This window comes from Manis javanica, chromosome 2, assembly GCF_040802235.1.
Source record: "Manis javanica isolate MJ-LG chromosome 2, MJ_LKY, whole genome shotgun sequence".
Taxonomy (NCBI): domain Eukaryota; kingdom Metazoa; phylum Chordata; class Mammalia; order Pholidota; family Manidae; genus Manis; species Manis javanica.
In genome coordinates, this window is record NC_133157.1 from 211402303 (window position 1) to 211424613 (window position 22311).

Below are 22311 nucleotides of genomic sequence, written 5' to 3' on the forward strand. Positions count from 1 at the left end.
TGACAGTTATTCTAATTTAAGATTATAGCTTTCTTTTTAAAATCAACTGCTTTATATTAATGTTACATATGTAACATTATTATTTTGATTTAAATGTAACTAGTTTCTTGTTCTTTCTTATTTCTGTTACCGTTTATTTTTTAAACAAATATTCCTTTATTTTCTTCCAGACTAGTATTAGAAACATTTTTTAACCTTTTTCAAAATAATAAAAAAATAACCATTTGGCATTTGTATTAGATTGCATCAAAATTAATAATTTGCCTTTTGAAATATTTATGTAATACACCTCCTGAAAAATCTTTTGTCTCTCCATTTTCAAGTTTTCCTCTTTGAGAAAAGTCGTGTCATTGTTCTTTGCTTGTCTTGCTTTCAAATACCGTAATTAATATATTAATAGATTTTAGGGAACTATTGACAAAGGAGATGCAACAACCATAGTTGCATATGAAGATAACTAAAATAATAGAAGAGAAATATGGTTAACTTACTATTCAAGAAAAACAATGAACTGAATCTGTATATTAAAATAATGCAATGCCTTTGAAAAATAGACACAGGGATGTGTTACTAAATTTAGACAACTTAGTAAAAAGACAACCTGAGTAATGGGACAAAGTGTTTGTAAACCAACTACCTGATAAGGTATCATTGCTCAAAATATAAAAGGCACTCCTACAGCTCAATAGCAAAAAGCAAAACAAACAAAAACAAATATTATTTTTCAAATTGGCTAAGGGTTTGCACAGACATTTCTCCAAGAAGACATACTAATGTCCAACAGGTATATGAAAAGATGTTCAACATCACTAATCATCAGGGAAATGCAAATTAAAGCCACAATGAGATACAGCCATACATACATTAGGATGGTTATTATAAAAAATGAAAGGTACCAAGTGTTAGCCAGAATGTAGAGAAATTAGAAATCTTGTATATTGTTGGTGAGAATGTAAAAGATGCAAACTGTAAGGAAAATAGTATGGAGTTTCCTCAAAAAATTTAAAAATTAGACCTACAACGTTATCCTACAGTCTCACCTCTGGATATTTATCACAAAAAATTTAAATCGGGATTTCAAAGAGATATTTGCTCTCTCATGTTCATACAGCATTACTGACAGTAGCCACGTTGTGGAAGCAACCCAGATGTCCATGAAGGGATGAATGGATAAACATCATGTTATATAAATACAGTGGAATATCATTCAGCCTTAGAAAAAGAAGGAAATCCTGTCATTTCCAACAACATGGGCATACTTCTAGGTCATTATACCAAGTAAAATAAGCCAGTCACAGGACAGATATTACATGGTTCCATTTATCTAAAGTAGTCAAGGTCGTAGAAGCGGAAGCTAGAATGGTGGTTTCCAGGGGCTAGAGGGAGTGGAACATGGGAAATAGTAGTGCAATTTTGGTTATGCAAGATGAGGAAGTTCTAGAGATACACTGTAGAACGTGTGCTTATATGTAACAATACAACAGTTTAAGATGATAGATCTCATATGTCTTTTACCACAGAAAGTATCATTTAACTTATTTATTAAAAGTGTTAGATAGTGAAACATCTCTAATATTTTGAATGACATAGAATACAATGTAAGATTGAAATATCTCCAACATCATTATCATTTCCATAATCATTATAATTAGTACTACAAAAATATCAAATGTATAGGTATTAAGGATAACTGATTATATATAACATATATTACATACATAATATTTATGTATAATTCAGAGTAAGTTATTTCAGTGTGTTAAGAGGCTTATACCTATAATTTCTAAATTTCTTTTAATATGTAAATATTTTATAGTTTAGATTCACATGTTATAGTATTGTAAATTTCAAGGTACTATAGAGTAAATTTCAAAATTTTACAAAGAAATAATACAAAAATGATTGATGGCACTGAATTATGATATCAGAAATAAGCAGTCAAATCTAGTAGACTGGTTATCATAAGGTGACAACTTTAGTATGTAATTCACCTAGATATAATTGTTCAAAATGATATATTTGGAAAATAAAGAAACTATTTAAGTTGGAACACTGAAATGAGTTTAAGTGTCTAAATGAACTGGTAAACTGGGACCTCAAATATGTTTATTTTCATATATAAAACTGAAGATAATATATAGTTGTAATCTGTAAAATAATGGTGATAAAAAGAATTCTAAACAATTTCTTACAATTAAAAGCAGTATATATTTACCCATTCTGCAACTACATTACTTGGTAACTATGAACCTTTTCATCTTAAAGGAAGTTTTCAAGAGTAAAATTTTTGCTCTTAGACTCTAAAAAAATAATGTGCTGAACTGTTGACTATCTAATCTTTAATATTTAAAATTGAAGCAATACACATCAGCTCCTAAGAGACCCATGTCAAATTCATTTTGAAATTCTAACATTCTAAAATAAGCCCATTGTTTATTTATATTTTCAAAATTGCTATTATTTATAATGGAAAGATACTTTTTGTATAATTTCCCAAGAACTTCATACTCACAGCTACAAATTACATGTGAATATTAACAGTGTATGGTATATATTGCAATATAATGCTGAAGTAATTATGTGAAACGTAATTAAATTATATAAAGTAACTCATAGCTAATACAAATTCATAATGAGGGACACGTTAGTACATATTTTTTGTGATGCTTGGTGATAGAGAAGTGGGAGAGAAATAATTATGATTGTCCCAATCATTTTAGGAAGTACTTTAGGTGGTAACAATGTTAGAAGGAAGGATACATATTCTAAGGTAGATTTTTGGGAAACTGGAGCTAATAGAAATACAACATTACATAAACTTGATAGATCACAACTTGGAAGTTCACTATAAGAAAGTATCCATCTTGTCCTTCCTGCAGCTTTCAAATAGGGATCTCCTTATGAGTTACAGGCCTGTTCACATCTGCTATTCCTTCATGAGTGCATATTGGTAGGTTTTGTGTTTCTAGAAATTTATCCATTTCTTCTAGGCAATCCTAGAAGAATAAGGAAAGACTACTAAAAGCAGCCAGAGAAATAAGATCCCATACAAAGGAAAGCCCAGCAGGCTATCATCAGACTTCTCAGCAGAAACCTTACAAACCAGAAGGGAGTGGCATGAAGTATTTAATGCAATGAAGTAGAAGGGCCTGGAACTAAGAATACTTTACCTGAAAAGACTATCATTTAAACTTGAAGGAGGGATTAAACAATTTCCAGAAAAGCAAAAGCTGAGAGAATTTACTTCCCACAAACCATCTCTACAGTGTATTTTGGGGTGACTGCTATAGATGGAAGTGTACCTAAGGTTTAACAGCTGTCAACAGAGGTAACAAAACCACGGTAAAGAAAGAACAGTTAATTACTCTGCAAATGCAAAATTAAATCAAATACCACCCAACTCAATCAAAGGATAGACAAAGAGTACACAATATGATACCCAATATATAAACAATGGAGGAGGAAGAAAAAGAAGGAGAAAAAAAGAACCTTTAGATTGGGTTTGTAATAGCATACTAAGTGAGTTACAACCTCCCAAGGCTGATCCAAAAAGAAACATAAAATCTGAGCACACCAATTACCAGCACTGTAATTGAATTGGTAATCAAAAAAACTACCTAAGAACAAAACTCCTGGACCAGATGGCTTCACTACTGAATTTTATCAAACATTTAGTGAAGACCCAATACCCATCCTCCTTAAAGTTTTCCAAAAAGTAGAAGAGGGAATACTTGAAAACTAATTCTATGAGGCCAGCATCACTCTAATACCAAAACCAGGCAGAACCAAAAAAGAAAAGAAAATTACAGACCAGTATACCTGATGAACATAGATACAAAAATATTCAACAAAATACTAGCAAACTGAATTCAAAAATACATCAAAAAGGTCATCCATCATGATCAAGTAGGATTTACTCCGGGGATTCAAGGATGGTACAACAATCAAAACTCCATCAACACCATCTACCATATCAACAAAAAGAAGGACAAAAACCACATAATCATATCCATACATGTGGAAAAAGCATCTGACAAAATTCAACATCCATTCATGATAAAAACTCTCAACAAAATGGGTATAGAGGGCAAGTACCTCACCATAATAAAGGCCATATATGACAAACCCACAGCCAACATTATACTTAATAGCAAGAAGCTGAAAGTTTTTCCTTTAAGATCAGGAACAAGACATAAATGCCCACTCTCCCCACACTTACTCAAGATAGTTTTGGAGGTCCTAGCCATGGCAATCAGAAAACACAAAGAAATAAAAGGCATCCAGATTGGCAAGGAAGAAGTTAAACTTTCCCTGTTTGCAGATGACATGATATTGTACATAAAAAAACCCTAAAGAATCCACTCCAAAACTACTAGATCTAATATCTGAATTCAGCAAAGTTGTGGAATACAAAATTAATACACTTAAATCTATTGCATTACCATACACTAACGATGAACTAGCAGAAAGAGAAATAAGGAAACCAATTCCTTTCACAATTGTGTCAAAAAGAATAAAATACCTAGGAATAAACCTAACCCAGGAAGTGAAAGACCTATACTCTGAAAACTACAAGACTCTCACAAGAGACATTAAAGAAGATACCAATAAATGGAAACACATCCCATGCTCATGAATAGGAAGAATTAATATTGTCAAAATGGCAATCCTGCCTAAAGCAATCTACAGATTCAATCCAATCTCTATCAAAATACCTAGAGAATTCTTCAATGAACTAAAGCAAATTGCTCTAAAATTCATATGGAACCACAAAAGACCCCAAATAGCCAAAGCATTCCTGAGAAGGAAGAATAAAGCAGGGGGGATCATGCACCCCAACTTCAAGCTCTACTACAAGGCCACAGTAATCAAGACAATTTGGTACTAGAACAAGAACAGAACCAAAGACCAATGGAACAGACTAGAGAGCCCAGATATAAACCCAACCATATATGATCAATTAACATACAATAAAGGAGCCATGGACATACAATGGGGAAATGAGAGCCTCTTCAACAGCTGGTGTTGGCAAAACTGGATAGCTACATGTAAGAGAATAAAACTGGATTATTCTTTAACCCCATACACAAAAGTAAACTCAAAATGGATCAAAGACCTGAATGTAAGCCATGAAACTATAAAACAAAACTCTTAGAAGACCACATAGGCAAAAATCTCCTGAATATAAACATCAGCAACTCATTCCTGAATATATCTCCTTGGGCAAGGGAAACAAAAGAATATAGGAATGAGTGGGACTACATCAAACTAAAAAGCTTCTGTACAGCAAAGGGTATCATCAGCAGTACAAAAAGGCATCCTACTGTATGGGAGAATATATTTGAGAATGACATATCCGACAAGGGGTTAACATCCAAAATATATAAAGAGCTCACGCACCTCAACACCCAAACAGCAAATAACCCTATTTAAAAAGTGGGCAGAGGATATGAACAGACAGATTTCCAAAGAAGAAATTCAGATGGCCAACAGACACATGAAAAGATGCTCCACATTGCTAATCATCAGGGAAATGTAATTTAAAACCTCAATGAGATATCACCTCACACCAGTAAGGATGGCCAACGTCGAAAAGACTAAGAAAAACAAATGCTCGTGAGGGTGCAGAGAAAGGGGAACCCTCCTACACTGCTGGTGGGAATGTAAGCTAGTTCAACCATTGTGGAAAGCAATATAGAGGTTGCTCAAAAAATTAAAAATAGAAATACCATTTGACCCATGTATCCCACTCCTTGGAATTTACCCAAAGAATAGAAGTTCTCAGATTCAAAAAGACATATGCACCCCTATGTTTATTGCAGCACTATTTACAACACCCAAGATATGGAAGCAACTTAAGTGTCCATCAGTAGATGAATGGATAAAGAAGAGGTGGAACATATACACAATGGAATACTATTCAGCCATAAGAAAGAAACAAATCTTACCATTTGCAACAACATGGATGCAGCTGGAGAATATTATGCTCAGTGAAATAAGCCAGGCGGAGAAAGACAAGTGCCAAATGATTTCCCTTATTTGTGGATGGAGTATAACAACGGAGCAAAATGGAAGGAACAAAACAGCAGCAGACTCACAGACTCCAAGAAGGGACTAGCAGTTACCAAAGGGGAGGGGTGTGAGAAGAGAGGTGAGGAGGGAGGTCGATGGGGATTGAGGGGTATTATGTTTAGTACACATGGTGTGGGGGATCACGGGGAAAACAGTGTAGCACAGAGAAGGCAAAGAGTGAATCTGTGGCATCTTACTACACTGATGGAGAGTGACTGCATTGGGGGATGGGTGGGGACTTGATAATATGGGTAAATGTAGTAACCACATTGTTTTTTCATGAGAAACCTTCATAAGAGTGTATATCAATAATGCCTTAATAAAAAAAATTTTTTTTAATAAAGTGATCCTGACCTCAAAACATTAGGGTACCACTGTTATAAATACATTTTTTTAAATTATTCTGAAAAATGTCCAGGGTCTTAACCACAAGTAACCCTTTGTAGTCCTTGGAGATGTGGAAGAAATAGCCAAATCTCTTCTTTCTTTTCCCAACAGTCTGAGAACAATCTGTAATATACAGGGTGACCATATGTTCTCCTTTGTCTGGGAAAGTCTACGCTTACACCTGTTTTCAAGACATAATTATTAATACTAATCTTTGAATCTCAGAAGTGTCCTGTTTTGTGTGATAAATTATATTGTCACCGAGATTATACAGAAAAATCAAGATTGTGCCACCATTTTTCCTTACTCTCTGTCCTGGATAAACTTTTTAGACATCAAAGTTTCAATTATATTAGGATACATGATACAAATATTATATTTAATTTTTAAACCACCTGTTGATTCTAACAATGCCAATACAGAACAAGTAATCACCCTCCCTGAGTCTCTCTCCAAGTCTTGACTGTAATAAGAGTATGTATTCTATAAGTTTCCCATGTAGCCTTAATATTCAAGCTAAGCATGTCCCATTAGTTGTCACCTGGGGCCACCCCAAGCAAGCATAAAGTCTTAACGACCTTCTCAGCTCCATGGCAATGTGTCAGCCATATTTTCTCACTGCTACTGTGAGCTCATATTCTCCAGCATGGGGATCAAGAAAGGAAAGAAAGAAAAAACAACTCAGCTGTGATGGAAATACTAGAAAAGTTCCAACATTTGGGTGGCTAATGCTAGTGACAAAGCCAATTCACTCTTTATCCACTGAAAAAATAATTTACTGGGAGCCAACTATGTACTCCTCTCTTCAATTATATAATGACAGAGACTGACATATAATGTAAAACAAACTGAAAAATATTTCCTTAAAAATATTCTTATCAGATACAGTTTTTAGAAGAAAAAACCAATCATAATTTTCCATTTTTTTCTTTTTATCTTTCCTCTTTTATTGGAATAAAGTTGATATGCAATGTTGTATTGGTTTCAGATGTATAACATAGTGACTCAATAATTATATACACTACTAGATGCTTGCCACAGTAAGTATAATTATCCCGTTACATCCCAATATATTACAATATTATTGGCTATATTCTCTATGTTGTACTTCCATTCCTATGACTAATTTACTTTACAATTCACTGTTTGTACCTCTTTATCCCCTTCATTTATTTTACCCAGTCTTCCACTCCCCATTTCAACATATCTTAGAATATCTTCTATATACTAATTTCACTATGAAGAAACTATATGTTTAAAGAACAAAAATCTTAAATATAACATTAAGAATTCATGCAGCAATTGCTTTAAAAAATTATGTGAAAGGGAAATAATTTTCCTGAAAATATGAATTTGAAAATGGTCTCATTTCTATGTAGATTCTTACCAAACATTCAGACCTTGAGTTATGGGATCAATTCCTAGGCAGTCTCGTAGATGTTAGATGTTCTTCTCAATCAGTAAATCTGAACTCAAAAGAAAATATAGGAGTCTAACATTCAGATTTTAACAAAGGAAAACACCACCAAGTTAGGTTCGTCTACTGTGAAGGAGAAAACTCCTATTTCAGAGATCTACAACTAGGGCAAGCCCTGAAAAGTAAGTGAATTTAAACAGCCCTAACTCTCTGCTCCCACGCCACCCCTGCCCACCTCACCCTGTGGCACGCCCCACACATGCCACTCCTGGCGGTGCTCTGCTGCAAAACAGGCCTGAGAGATGGAGGGGGACGATAAAGCACTCTTCCCACGAGAGGGTATAACCTCTTGAGAAGAACAGGATCTGAGAGGCCATACTGATTAGACTACCAACAAATACCACCAGTATTAAAATTTATTTATGTAGACAAAATAGTAACATAGGGAAAATTTTTCTCTGTCATGTGGCCAACTTAGCTTTCCTCTTTATGAAACACCTTTTACTTCCTCTGAAGGCCCATGATTTGCTTTATCTGCAGGGAATTTGCTTACAACTGCCAAACCATTCCTAGAAGTTATGGAGAGTAACATGTGGCAAAGTCAACACGCATCCCGCTACAACCCAACTTTGACATCACAGCATTCGTTGCCCTGGAGCCCAGATTTAGTCTCAAAATCCTCCAAAACACAGTACCGAACATACTCTCTGTCACTGGCCCTAGGTTGACACAAGAATCCTATTTTTTTTCTAAGCCATAAGGTATAAGTTAGACCACGTAAAAATATTTCTGTTTCTAGCCTGTGTCTCCTTAATTACTCACAATCATATGCTCCATTATTGTCTCTCATTTCCTTCCCCACTTTCTCCCCTCTGCCTCCTCTTCCTTTCTCTGCCTTTTCTCAACACATTTCATCATCATTGAAATCTATCAGTTTCTTTTGACCAACCTCAAAATCCAGCAGCTCCACAGAGCCTTCCTTATATTTTAATCAAAGAAATCAAGTATCTTAGCTTTATTATAGCCAATGCCCAAGTTGGTAAAAATTTGCCTTTCAATGTCAATATCATACGTGTACGCCCTCATCAGCCCAACAGACAGGCCAGCATATGACCTGCTGTATGGGTGCCCAGTAAGTGTATGAAAAACCTGGGTACACACCACATGCTATTAAAAACAAATGAAGCATTCTGCTCAAGTATAGTGAAATCCTCTAATCATTTAGCTGCTTACCTGCACAGTTCCAGAGTTGGAGAAGTGGTAGACTTTTCAAGTATCTTTCTTTACAAAGTAAAGATGGCAGAATCTAAAAAAAAAAGACGGTATTTATAATGTGAATCAAAACATAAAATACTTATGAAATGTTAAGAAAATATGCAGAGCCTATAATAAAGACATCTCTGAACTTTTACTGAGGCCATAGAAGAACAAAAGAATTAGAAACACTCCTTATTTCTTATTATTTCAAGACATTTCATGTTCCTTGAATTATATAATCACAGACTATAAAACAAAAATACTCATTTCCATAAAAATATTCTTTTCAGATAGTTTTTAGAAACCAAACATAATTTTCCATGTCTCTTTTTTATTATTGGAATAGAGTTGATATACAATGTTATATTGGTTTCAGATGTACAACATAGTGACTCAATAATTATATACACTACTAGATGCTCACCACAGTAAATGTAGTTCCCCATTACCATACCAAGATATTACAACATCATTGGTTATATATTCTATGTTGTACTTCCATTCCTAAGACTAATTTACTTTATAATTTGTATTATGTACCTCTTTATCACCTTCACTTATTTCGCCCCGCTCCAACCCCATTTCAACATATCTTAGAATATTTCTTATACACTAATGCCCCTATGAACATACTAGGTTTTAAAAGAACAAAACAAAAATCTTAAATAGAACATTAATAATTCATGTGGAATTCACTTTGAAAAGTTGTAAGAAAGGGAAATCATTTTCCCTGCTAAGATGTCACCTCTTCTAAAAGTAGTTTGTTGCCATTTGGTACTGGCACAAGAACAGAGCCACAGACCAGTGGAACAGATTAGAGACTCCAGAAATTAACCCAAACATATATGGTCAATTAACATTTGATAAAGGAGCCATGGACATACAATGGCAAAATGACAGTCTCTTCAACAGATGGTGCTGGCAAAACTGGACAGCTACATGTAGGAGAATGAAACTGGACCATTGTCTAACCCCATATACAAAGGTAAACTCAAAATGGATCAAAGACCTGAATGTAAGTCATGAAACCATTAAACTCTTGGAAAAAAACATAGGCAAAAACCTCTTAGACATAAACATGAGTGACCTCTTCTTGAACATATCTCCCAAGGCAAGGAAAACAACAGCAAAAATGAGCAAATGGGACTACATTAAGCTGAAAGCTTCTGTACAGCGAAAGACACCATCAATAGAACAAAAAGGAATCCTACAGTATGGGAGAATATATTTGAAAATGACAGATCCGATAAAGGCTTGACGTCCAGAATACATAAAGAGCTCACACGCCTCAACAAACAAAAAACAAATAACCCAATTAAAAAATGGGCAGAGGAACTGAACAGACAGTTCTCTAAAAAAGAAATACAGATGGCCAAGAGACACATGAAAAGATGCTCCACATCGCTAATTATCAGAGAAATGCAAATTAAAACTACAATGAGGTATCACCTCACACCAGTAAGGATAGCTGCCATCCAAAAGACAAACAACAACAAATGTTGGCGAGGCTGTGGAGAAAGGGGAACCCTCCTACACTGCTGGTGGGAATGTAAATTAGTTCAACCATTGTGGAAAGCAGTATGGAGGTTCATCAAAATGCTCAAAACAGTTCTACCATTTGACCCAGGAATTCCACTCCTAGGAATTTACCCTAAGAACGCAGCAATCAAGTTTGAGAAAGACAGATGCACCCCTATGTTTATCGCAGCACTATTTACAATAGCCAAGAATTGGAAGCAACCCAAATGTCCATCGGTAGATGAATGGATAAAGAAGATGTGGTACATATACACAATGGAATACTACTCAGCCATAAGAAGTGGAAAAGTCCAACCATTTGCAGCAACATGGATGGAGCTGGAGAGTATTATGCTCAGTGAAATAAGCCAAGCGGAGAAAGAGAAATACCAAATGATTTCACTCATCTGAGGAGTATAAGAACAAAGGAAAAACTGAAGGAACAAAACAGCAGTGGAATTACAGAACCCAGAAATGGACTAACAGGTACCAAAGGGAAAGGAACTGGGGAGGATGGGTGGGCAGGGAGGGATAAGGGGGGGGAAGAAGAAGAGGGATATCCAGATTAACATGCATGGGAGGGGAGGGAGAAAGGGGAGGGTGGGCTGCACAACACAGAGAGGACAACTAGTGATTCTACAACATTTTGCTAAGCTGATGGACAGTAACCATAATGTGGTTGTTAGGGGGGACCTGATATAGGGGAGAGCATAGTAAACGTAGTATTCTTCATGAAGTGTAGATTAAAGAACAAAAAAAAAAAAAAAGAAAGAAAGAAAGAAAAGGGGGATTACTCCTTGATAGGATAAAACTATTGGTAAATCAAAGATCAACGCATGCTTTAAATATCCTTAATGTTGATCACTTAAAGGGTGTCAGATGATCAGCTATGGAGGTACTCTTTTCTGATAATATTCCTTTCTCTTAATAAAAAAAAAAAAAAAAAAGCAGTTCCTGTGTGCTGACCTCCAATGAGTTCTGCACAGTGGTATAGAGGGCATGTCAAAGTGTGGGCAAAGGGTCTGTTTGTTTCTATGCAGAAGATCAAGGCCTAGCTTGGATACCCAGAAAATGAACTAAGATACGATATGAGGAGGAGCTTCCGGCATCAGCACTCTCTGGAGGACTTGTGCCGGGGGATGATCATCAAAAAGCCTCCACAGGGATCCGGACGATGCTGCGGTTGTGGCTGCATCCAGCCCACCGTCTCCTGGACTTGCCATAGGAATGAGGAGGGAGATGTCTAGGCTGGCATGTGCATACAGTGAGACAACGAATTTGACCGGATCTGTACTGTTGGAACTCAACCAGGAGTTGGGAGGGGTGCAAGTTGTAGCACTCCAAAATCTTATGACTATAGACTATCTACGGTTAAAAGAACATATGGGATGTGAACAGATCCCAGAAATGGGCTGCTTCAATTTGTCTGATTTCTCTCAGACTGTTCAAGTACAGTTGGACAATATCCATCATATCATAGACAAATTTTCACAAATGCCTAGGGTGCCTAAATGGTTTTCTTGGCTTCACTGGAGATGGATGGTAATTATAGATTTGCTTTGTTTATGTCACCGTATTCCTATTATGTTAATATGTGTGTGCAAATTAGTTAGTAGTTTAAAACCTATACATACTTAAGGTACTCTACAAGAAGATATGTCAAAGAAATAATCAATCCTCCCATGTTTTCTTCCATATGCTACCTCTATAGCTTTTCTTCTTCCTTCCTAATTACAACCCTTAAATAGAATTCGTGCCTCATATCGAATTTACCGAGTATCATAATCCCTCCAGGTGGTAAAGATACCTCGAGACAAGTGCTGGGCATAGAAGCCACAGGGCATAAATCTGCAAAGAAGTAAAAAGCTAACCTTTTCAAACAATATGGCTTCTCTCTCACTTACCAACTTTACATTTCCCTGTATGGCCCCAGAAGATGACTGGTTAGCCAGAGACGGGTAAGATTCCTCAAGGGAGGAACAACCTAAGACAGGCACAGTCGCAGGGGGGCCATCAGGTGAGAAATTGGGGATCAACAGAGGTGAGGCTCAGAACCTCACCCCCCCTGCTTTGAGAGAAATCTTCTGCATCCGTGGATGTCTTGCTGCCCTTGTCTAGCCTGGATTAATACTTAGTCCATAGGCACACACCTGATCATCTACATTTGCCCTCTTACAGCACTAAACTATGTTTTCTACCTTTATCTTGCATCTACCTACCACTTCAGCATTTTATTAAAAATAAAAATAATAATAGTAATAAAGGGAGAAATGTGGGATCAACATATAAATCAAGTATAAAAATCAAACGAATATTCATATTTGACCTGATTGTTTATAGTTCATAATGAGTCATCAAAACCGAAAGTTTCTGTGATGACTGCCCTTGTACTGTTCACCATGTAAGAATTTATTCACTATGTAAGAATTCGTTCACCATGTAAGAACTTGTTCGTTATGCTTCAGAAGATTGGAGACTGACGAGAATTAGGCTTGAGATGGATTAATGATTGTGCATTGAGCATTGACCCCCCTATACAGAATTTTATTGTTGTTAACAACCATTTGATCAATAAATATGAGATGCCCACTCAAAAAAAAAAAGTAGTTTGTTGCCTTAGCACAATTCTGAACGAACTACTAACAGAGATTTTTGAGAAGGAGTAAGTTGGTGAAATAATTTTAAAGTTAAGCTAAAGGAACAATGTGATTCAATTAAAAATTGGAAGTAATAAATAATCTTTAATGTTAAAGACAGATGACTTCTATTACTAAAAGCATTGAGATAATAATACAGTGTAGTATAATACTAATAGTTATTGAGGGACTATAATGACAGGCTTTGGAATAAACACTTTAGCACATTATTTAATTTCCATGTACATGATTTAATTGTAAGTGAGTATGCTTGCTTTACAAATGGGTAGGCTAAATAAATCACTGGCCAGAGTTGACATGTGGAGGTAGAACAGACAGATGGATAGGTGCAGTCTCTGTATTCCAGTCTCAAAAGCATCCCTTGTTAGTTTGGTGAATTTGAGCTTGTAAATTAAATTCCTGAGCCTTCAATTCCTAACTTACAGCTTGAGGATGATAATAACCACCTTATAAGACAATACACAAATGAAACAAGATGTAAGTATGCTTAACAGAGTTCCCATCTCATAGCTGATGTTGAATAAATGCAAACTTAAAAATGCTTTTTAAAAAACACATGATTAGACAGATACTGAAGTGCAATAATAATAGCTAACATATAGTAAGCACTTCTAAGTTCTGAGTATTTTCTTTTTAGTGTTTTCCATGTATAAATTCACGTTAATTATCCTAAGTGTATGTGTGTGTTTGTGTGTATTAGTCACTAATATTACCCTCATTTTCGAGATCATGAAACAGAGGAGCAGAGAGATTCAACACTTTTCCAGTGGCACACAGCTAAACTGAGGCACAGCTGAGATTAAACACAAGTGGTGCTCTTGGCCTCCACAATCTACAGCACTACCTCACGTACAATCATGCTGACCTGAGGCAGAGAAGGAAATGGATGGAGTAGGGAAGCCTGAATACAGGTTGCAGGTAGGATACCATTAAACAGTCTAGGCTTAAGTCAATGAGAACTTAGACAAGAATAGAAACAACAGGGTTAAAAGGTAGGGAACTAGTGTGGCACCTTTTTTTAGGAAAGAAGAAAATAAAAAGATTGAAAAAGAAAAGAAAACAACCACTGTAGATGAGAGAAGAGTCCAACTCCCAAGTTTGAAATGGGAGAGAGATGATATCCTTCATCAATAGTTGGAAGGCAGAAGAAGGTTCTTTTATTCATTAACACACCCTATAAAATGTCTGGATATATTGTGTAATGACAGCATTCCCAGGTATATTATATTAACCAGAAAATTTTCTATATAGGCATCATTATCAAAATCCTTAAAAGCCCAAATCGCCTTTTTCTCAGCCCTTCTCACCTCTTTTCCTAGTCCTATGTGAATATGTGGACACACCAGGACTTGCTCTCTGTAAGACAGGGAAAATGTTATCTAAAATGTGTGTTTGGCACATACTGGTTTATTCTGACAGTGAAAAAGATGTCCCCTCTGTGTCACAGAATCTCACCCCAGATTAGAATGCTGTCACCAGCTGGTTGACCAGTGAGTCCCAACTCTTAAAGTCTCCAAGGAAAAGAGGGCATGATTTATAAACTGTTCCAGTGCTCCGGGAAGAGGAAGAGACGGCGCTGTCTACCAACTGCCAGCTGGTGCTTAAAAAAATCATGTCCAACAGAACACAGAACTAATTCTCCTCTTTATTCCCATCGATACCACTGTCATCAACAAGCCAGTCGTCCAAACCGCCTTTTGGGGACCTGGAGAGTTCTTGAATTCTTTTCCTCAGCAAAGCTGTCTTTCAGACAAAACACTGTGGGAAAATATCATTGTATGGGAACAAACAACCTTTTGTACTCCTGAGCACTCATTTATCTGGCCAAGTTCACTTAAACTCTCTGAGGTTTAATTACCTCATCTATAAAATAGAGGGCTGGGTGAAAAGGTTCTAAAACCTAGGCGCAGTGTAATGTTTGATTGCTATTCTACCTCAATGTGGATTAAAATGTTTTAGATGGGAAAAGAAGAATCCAGAAAGAAAATGCTGACTGGACTCTCCAAGCTGACCCTGCACTTCACGGCCTTCTCTCCTGGAGTGACCCTACCCCAGGCTAAGCTGTAATAATGCACAACAGCTCACAACTACTGTGACTGCTGCTGCTTTTCTGGAATTCTCCTGAACTCTTCTCTCCCTTCCCCCTTCTTCTTCCTTTAAAAATTTCTGGACCCTAACTTATGAGCAACACATGGTGCATAAAGTGGACCATCCCACATGGAACCCAGGATTTAAAACAAGTTGGTTCTTACAGGCATAGCATAAGGTTATCATACCGTAACAGAGCTAATATTCAAGGATGCAAATTTGACGGGAATTCTCACCAAAACTCATAGATGCACAGAGACTGGAAGGGATTTTGATAAGTCAGTAATTCTAACTTCATAGAAACACACGGAAATCCCTAGTCGATGGTTACTCAGCCTCTCCGTGAGCGTCTCCAGCGACTCGGCACTCACTCCTCACAGAACAATCCATCTCACAACATCGGAACCTTGTAATACATAACACGTGACTTTCCTTTTCACCAAGAGACATGGGCAACGCCCTTTTTAAAGGGCCAGCATGCCCCTGGCAGGACATTTTGTAATGCGTCCCCAAGCAATTATTTTGGAAGGTCATTTAATAATCCTGGTAATTAAAAACATGTAGCTTGAAATGATTAATATCTTATATTGGGACAATAAGTATTTCAACTATAACACGTATGTTTAAAAAGGATTTCCTTGGTTACGCAGCAGTTCAGGTTTAATGTTTGGTATCTAAAGAGAGAGAAGGCAGACAGGATTTGAATGTTTTCTTTTAATTGTATTGATTGAGAAAGAGTACATTTAAAATATGTACATACTGTGGGCTTTTTGGAAAACAGAATAGATTCACCTACTTTTGCTGTCTTCTAAAACCTTATTAAAATGATGTAAGTTTTATTTAACACATAAATTCACAAAAATGAGGAGAAATAGGAGAGGAAAAACATGATAGGATGTTTGAAGATGGCAAGTAGATTTATATTAAATGCCTTAGTGAATCCAAGAAAACTAAATCTTAATACAGAACTTAGAAAAGCTGTAGTATAGCTTGATCCCACACAGGAGAGAGACAAGGGAGTCCTCCAAGAGACAGTGCGGAAGTTATGCTGAGGGGTCGACCAGTCCAGATGAGAGCAGAAAAAATGCTCTAGGAGAAATTCTATCAGGAGTGGAAATTGGTAGAACAGCCAGTGTCTCAATTTGGGGTTCATTGTGCTGAGTACATGGAAAACTAAACAACTAAAAACTTCAGGAAAAACAAAAAGGTTTTCAGAGGAAAAAAAAATACCATAGACAATAACGTAGGAAATTATGCTTTGATCTCTCACTTCAGATGGCCCCTAACATATGTCCATATTATGAAACACACAGAATATCAAATCCAAGTCATTGTGAATATTATCTTCATGTTATAAAATGTAAACATTAGCTACTGAATTAACTAAAATAAAAAAATCATACTAAGAGGCAGTTAGATAGGAAGGCAGAGACAGTAAATGTATAAAGAATGCTGACGGAAGAGAGAAATCCTCATTTTCCATGACAGGAAACCAGTTGATAGTTCCTAAAACTAAAACATTAAGAAGTAATACAAGCAAATTACTTAGAGATACACAGGCAAATACTAAAGGATCAGTAAAAATATTTGAAAGATGTTGCCTCTGGAGAGGACAAAATGGGAAGACAGCAGAGAGGGGATGCTGATTTTCAAATCAGTGAGTACTCTTTTCTCAGGACCAATTTTGACTTTTTAAACTGTACAAATTTGACTTTTGATCCATATAAATGAGATAATAAACCAAGAAAAATTAATGGGTTCCATACAAAGCTCCAGAGCATTTGCTCACAGCCAGAAGACACAAAAAGGAAAGCAATTCCCCAGACCAAAACTCAAAATGCCACAGTGCCTTGCGTTCTAGTCCAGCTGGCAGAGCCTGCACTCACCAAGCTGGAAATGGACAACCCAACATGTGACCCCACGTTTCACCTCCTTCCTACCTGCCATGTCAAAAATCTAGAGGCTGTAAAAGCATTGTGCTTTGGGTTGAACTTCATTGCCTGTTTTTATTTATAGCACATGTAGGCAGAAACCCGGCCTTAACACGAAGAAATGTGTCTCAATATTTTCCTTTGGAAATCCTTAATATACTGTATTGTCAGAATCAAGTTATGTCAGAATCAAGTTAAATGGATGACAGAGGAAATTAAATTAAGGCTACTGATGCCCAACCAAATAACATAAGTAGCCCCAGAGACCAGCTGTCAGTCTATGTCTTCAAAATGTCATGGAATCCTTTCCTTCTGCTAACACACAGACACACACACACACACACACACACACACACACACACACCTCGTTCCTCTGAAAACCTAGCATAAGCCTGCATTTCCTATGTTGTGAATCCTCTTTCTTGATGTAGACTTCAGAAAACATCCTTTCAATGCAAATGCAAACTTGTGACTTAAACATCCTTCCAATCTGATACAAATATGAGACTAGAATTTGGAATGCTGTAATGACCTACAGCTGTTTCATTCAGGGAAACTGATCTTTACCAAACTAAAATGGAGCAATTGAATTCTTCAGAAATACCATTTGGTTGGATGTACTTCATTCTGCCCTGACTGACAAGGGCTGAACAACAACGACCATGAGAAGATCCTGCCACATTATCCTACAGTTTACCCCATTTTATAGCTTAAGTCATGTCTCTGCACCTTCTAAATGGCCATTAATAAATTATTTTTTTAACTAAACTAGCCAGGGATAACTCTGCTGTTGGCAAATAGGTACCCAATTGATATATATGGAAACAGGAAAATGCCGTGTTTTGGTATGTGGGGAGAATGATTCCTATTCCCAGTATAAACCAAGGTCCCCTGGAACAGGACCACCACTTGAACAGGTGGACAGGAACTTCCTCACAGAATTGGATAGTCCAAATTTCTTCATTATCTCTGCAAGACACTTCTTTTCAACACATATTCTTTTGGTTCACACATCTGCTTGCTTTCATTCATTCTCTGCTGATCAAAGCCCTCAGCACTTCTTCCTAAGACAAATGCCACAGTTTTCCTGCCTGTGATTGTAACAATGTTATCCCCTCAGGCTGCTGCCTGGACAGATACCATCTCTTCACTACTCAAGAACTACTCACTGACTGCAGGAAAAATTCATCACAATGTGGTCCTAAGCTACTTTTCTAGCTCATCCCAACTTAATCCTCAGATCTCCTGCCCATCAGCCAAGAGATTCTGAAAAGTGTCCTCGGGGTCATCTCACAATGGAACACCCTTGTTCAGCCCACCACCAGAAATGCTTCCCACCCTGGCACATACAGAAAACTGGAAAGAAGAAAAAGAAACTCTTTCATCCTTCATAAGAAATTCAAATAGTACCTCGGTAGGAAGCATTATTGATCCCTCTGGGGAGATTCATCACTCTCAAACCACTGTGTACATCTCTGACAGCATCTACTTCTATTTGCTTGTACTGTTTTATTTCTTTGAAGGTCTCCACACACATTACATTATAAGCTCTTACAGAGCGGGGCTCATGCCTGAATCATCTCTATAAATCTAGAGCAGCAGTAAAATCTTTGTCTCTAATGAGTACCCCAAGAGTGTGAACAGATCGAAGAAAAGAAAATAGCTCTGTGTAAAGTAGAACAGATGATACGAAACAGAATACACATACCCTCAAAGTTTAAATTTCTCTGGCTAGACCCCCACAGCAGCAACAAATTTTTTTCCACATGGCAGAGAAATCTATAGAAACTGATGAATGAAAAGTATTTTCAGGAAAGTTCTGATTGCTACGATGCCTTAGGAGAGAAAATACTCAATTTTGATGTGCATATTTAGACTGTAGGCCATTAAATAGCCTTGAATGTTTGGAAAACAGGAAAGGAGTGAAGTCCAGCCTCCTCCCTAAGTGTGTTTTCAGCAATGTTAGATCATGGATAAACAAATTACTGATGTCACCTTAAAATAAATAAAGGTATGATGTCACTTCACCTGGGCTATCCTGTAAAACACACTCAGGCAAGCATTTCTCTAAACACAGAGGAAACTATGATCTAATGGATTCTAGGTCAGTGAATCTGGACCATGTGAGGTCAACCGCATGAGTCCGGAGGAAGTAAAGCAGGTCATTGTATGACTCTGTACTTGACATCTTTGTCCAAGGCAACAGAATTCCCCTGCCCTCTTCAAACAAATCAATTTGTTTAAAACTAAAAATTCAGTCATTAATTGTTTGATTTAAACGTTATTCAATACCAATGATTAGCAAAGGCTGCAGAACACAATAGACATTCAAAAAAATTTGTTGAATTGTATCAAATTGCAAATGAATTAATACCTCTTCTCCTTCCTCCCCCAATGCATGGATAAAAAAAAATTCACCTGCTGCTCTGGTTATTCTATAAATGTATAATCACCTTGAACTGTCATCATATGCCCCAAGTTTAACTTTGTGCTATGATGCCAAAAATTTCATATTTATTTTGGTCAAACAGTCCATCATCCAGCTTGACTCAAAGTATTGACTTAATTGACTATATTTTACTGACCTAAAAACACAGCCCATGTTCCCTTTTGTTGCCTTCTTTTGTTTAAATTTCTTCAAATTTGGCCTTCCTGATGAGGTGAGAATATATAGCCTTAATGTATTTTGAACTCAATCCTTTCTTTTTTTGCCTTCTTTTGTTTAAATTTCTTCAAATTTGGCCTTCCTGATGAGGTGAGAATATATAGCCTTAATGTATTTTGAACTCAATCCTTTCCAAGTCAATCAGCTTACAAATTCTTGATTTCTGCAGTGCTAAAATGTAAGGATTAAACTCCCTTAAATTAAACTGAGAAACTGTCTAGAACTAAGTAAAAGTTGGAGAAGCCTTCAGAAGTTATAATGCAAGCTATTATTCTTTATACTAAAATTAAATGCAATGGAGAAGGAGCAATGAGTTCTCAGACACTGACAGAGGGGATATTAATTCGTGTTTCAATCTCAAATAAAGTAATATTCTCTGTGGGCAATAAACTTTGTTGTGAACTTCATTTGTAATTCTTGGCAAAATCAAAATGTAATATAAAGGAACAGTCAAATAAGAAGATTATAGACTTTGGGAAAATAAAAGGAGACATCGAAGGAGCCACGATTAATACAATAAATGACTGAGGAGAAAGCAAGTTAATGTAGCTGCTGTCCCATTTTTTTTTTTTTTTTGCCTCTTCTGGATATAAATATGAAAGTGTATATGCCTGTAAAACAGAATAATTTTTGCTTTCCCTCGAGTGAAGCAGAATCTTTTTTTTTTTTTTTTTTTTTTTTTCGTGGAGTGGACGGAGCAAGCTCCTATTCCATCTCCCTGCTCCAAAAATCCATTTGATATATTGTCCTCGGATAGAGGACGTATCAGATACTACACTTGATCTTAGCCAAAAGGCCGAGAAGCGATGAAGCAGAATCTTTTTATGTTTGTAATTATACTGAAATAACAAGTAGCAATTTGTCAACTATCATTCAGTTTTAAAAGATGAAAGAGATTAATCATCATGAAAATATTCATCCCTTAGGGGTACTATGAAAAACAGACCCAAATATAATGTAAATGGGAAAAAAGCACCAACTACCCTTCATAAATATTTATGAATATTAATATTTCCAGTCTGCATAAAATAGGGAAAGGATTCTACCTTACCTGACCATCAACTGAGCAGTATTGTGCCTATTCACATGACCAAAAAAAGTGTTTCACTGGAAACAACCACCAACAGGTTGAAAAAAATTTAGATCCGTTGTGCTCAAATCCTCACTTCTTTGCTGAAATCTTCACTGTATTTCATTGACAATTACTAGGAGCGAGAAAATGAACTTCACACATGTGTAAGGCCAGAGAGGGGGCAAAGTTATAATCTGACAGCACAATTCAAGATTTGTTTCCTTGAATCATTCCCTAGATTCCTTATTTAGATGGGCAAACATAATAGCTAGTTAGGGGTGAAGGTAGGAAAAGACAGCGACCCCACCATCACTCCCAATGCAAGCTGCTGGGCGTACGTGGGCTCCAGGTGGAAGCAGGGAAAAAACTAACATTAAGTGAAGTTCTATATTTTGGTTATTTTCTGGACTTAGAAATTCATGTTTAGAAACTGAACTGTGTTTACAATTTGAAGCGCTATTAGAACATTCGAGGTGACTGCAAGATGTGAATTTTCTTTTTCTCCTCTGGATTCAGGAGCAAAGTCATGACCTCTTTTTCTCTGTTTCTCACAAAGCTCACACCATGTAGATTAACTGATGCCATAGCTGTAAATACCAGAATGTTCTACTTAGCCCCCACTGGGACCACCTAAAGCAACCTTCCTACAGCCTGGCTCCCACCAGCTGCTGATTATCAGATAATAATGTGTAAAGATGTGGAAGGGCTGAAAAACAAAATCAGTGCCTGAGGAATAAAGAGAGTAAGGCCAGGTCAAGCGTGTGATAAGGAGGGAAACTATTCCAAGAAACAAGAAAATAAAATCGCATGTCATCACCAGCCAAGGAAGTGCCCACATCAAAATGCCTCACACTGGGAGGCTGGCCTAGAATGCTTCTCAGCTGTGAGAAAAGAAAAAAATTGCAAGATGGCCACACACAGTAGAAAATGTTTAGGTACCAAACTGCTTAGGTATTGATATATTTGTAAAAGAAATCCTATGGCCTATTCTGTTACTTTGGCGAAGATACTACTTTTGTATTTCTGCAAACCAACAAATGAGGGGTACATCCAGGGATAACTTAAGAGCCCTCATGTATATTCTGGTGCCTGATACACAGTAAATATTCAGTATTTGAATGAATGAATGAATGAATGAATGAATGAATGAATGAATACAGGTGTAAAACTGACAATGACTATAATACTATTACTTTCATTACAATACAACCTCTGGATTTTTGTTTGAGTGTTTGTTTCATTGTTGC

General features: G+C 36.6%; 1 protein-coding gene and 1 pseudogene across 1 annotated transcript in view; both read right to left on the reverse strand.

Annotated features, from left to right (window-relative positions):
* Positions 1-22311, reverse strand: part of LOC140848036 (serine/threonine-protein kinase TAO1-like) — a 404763-nt gene that overhangs the window by 328591 nt on the left and 53861 nt on the right. Inside the window, exon 2 of the mRNA XM_073230114.1 lies at positions 9110-9182. The gene's annotated coding sequence lies outside the window, so the exon portion shown is untranslated. The remainder of the gene's footprint in view (positions 1-9109; positions 9183-22311) is intronic.
* LOC140848118 (U2 spliceosomal RNA) lies at positions 20632-20800 on the reverse strand (annotated as a pseudogene).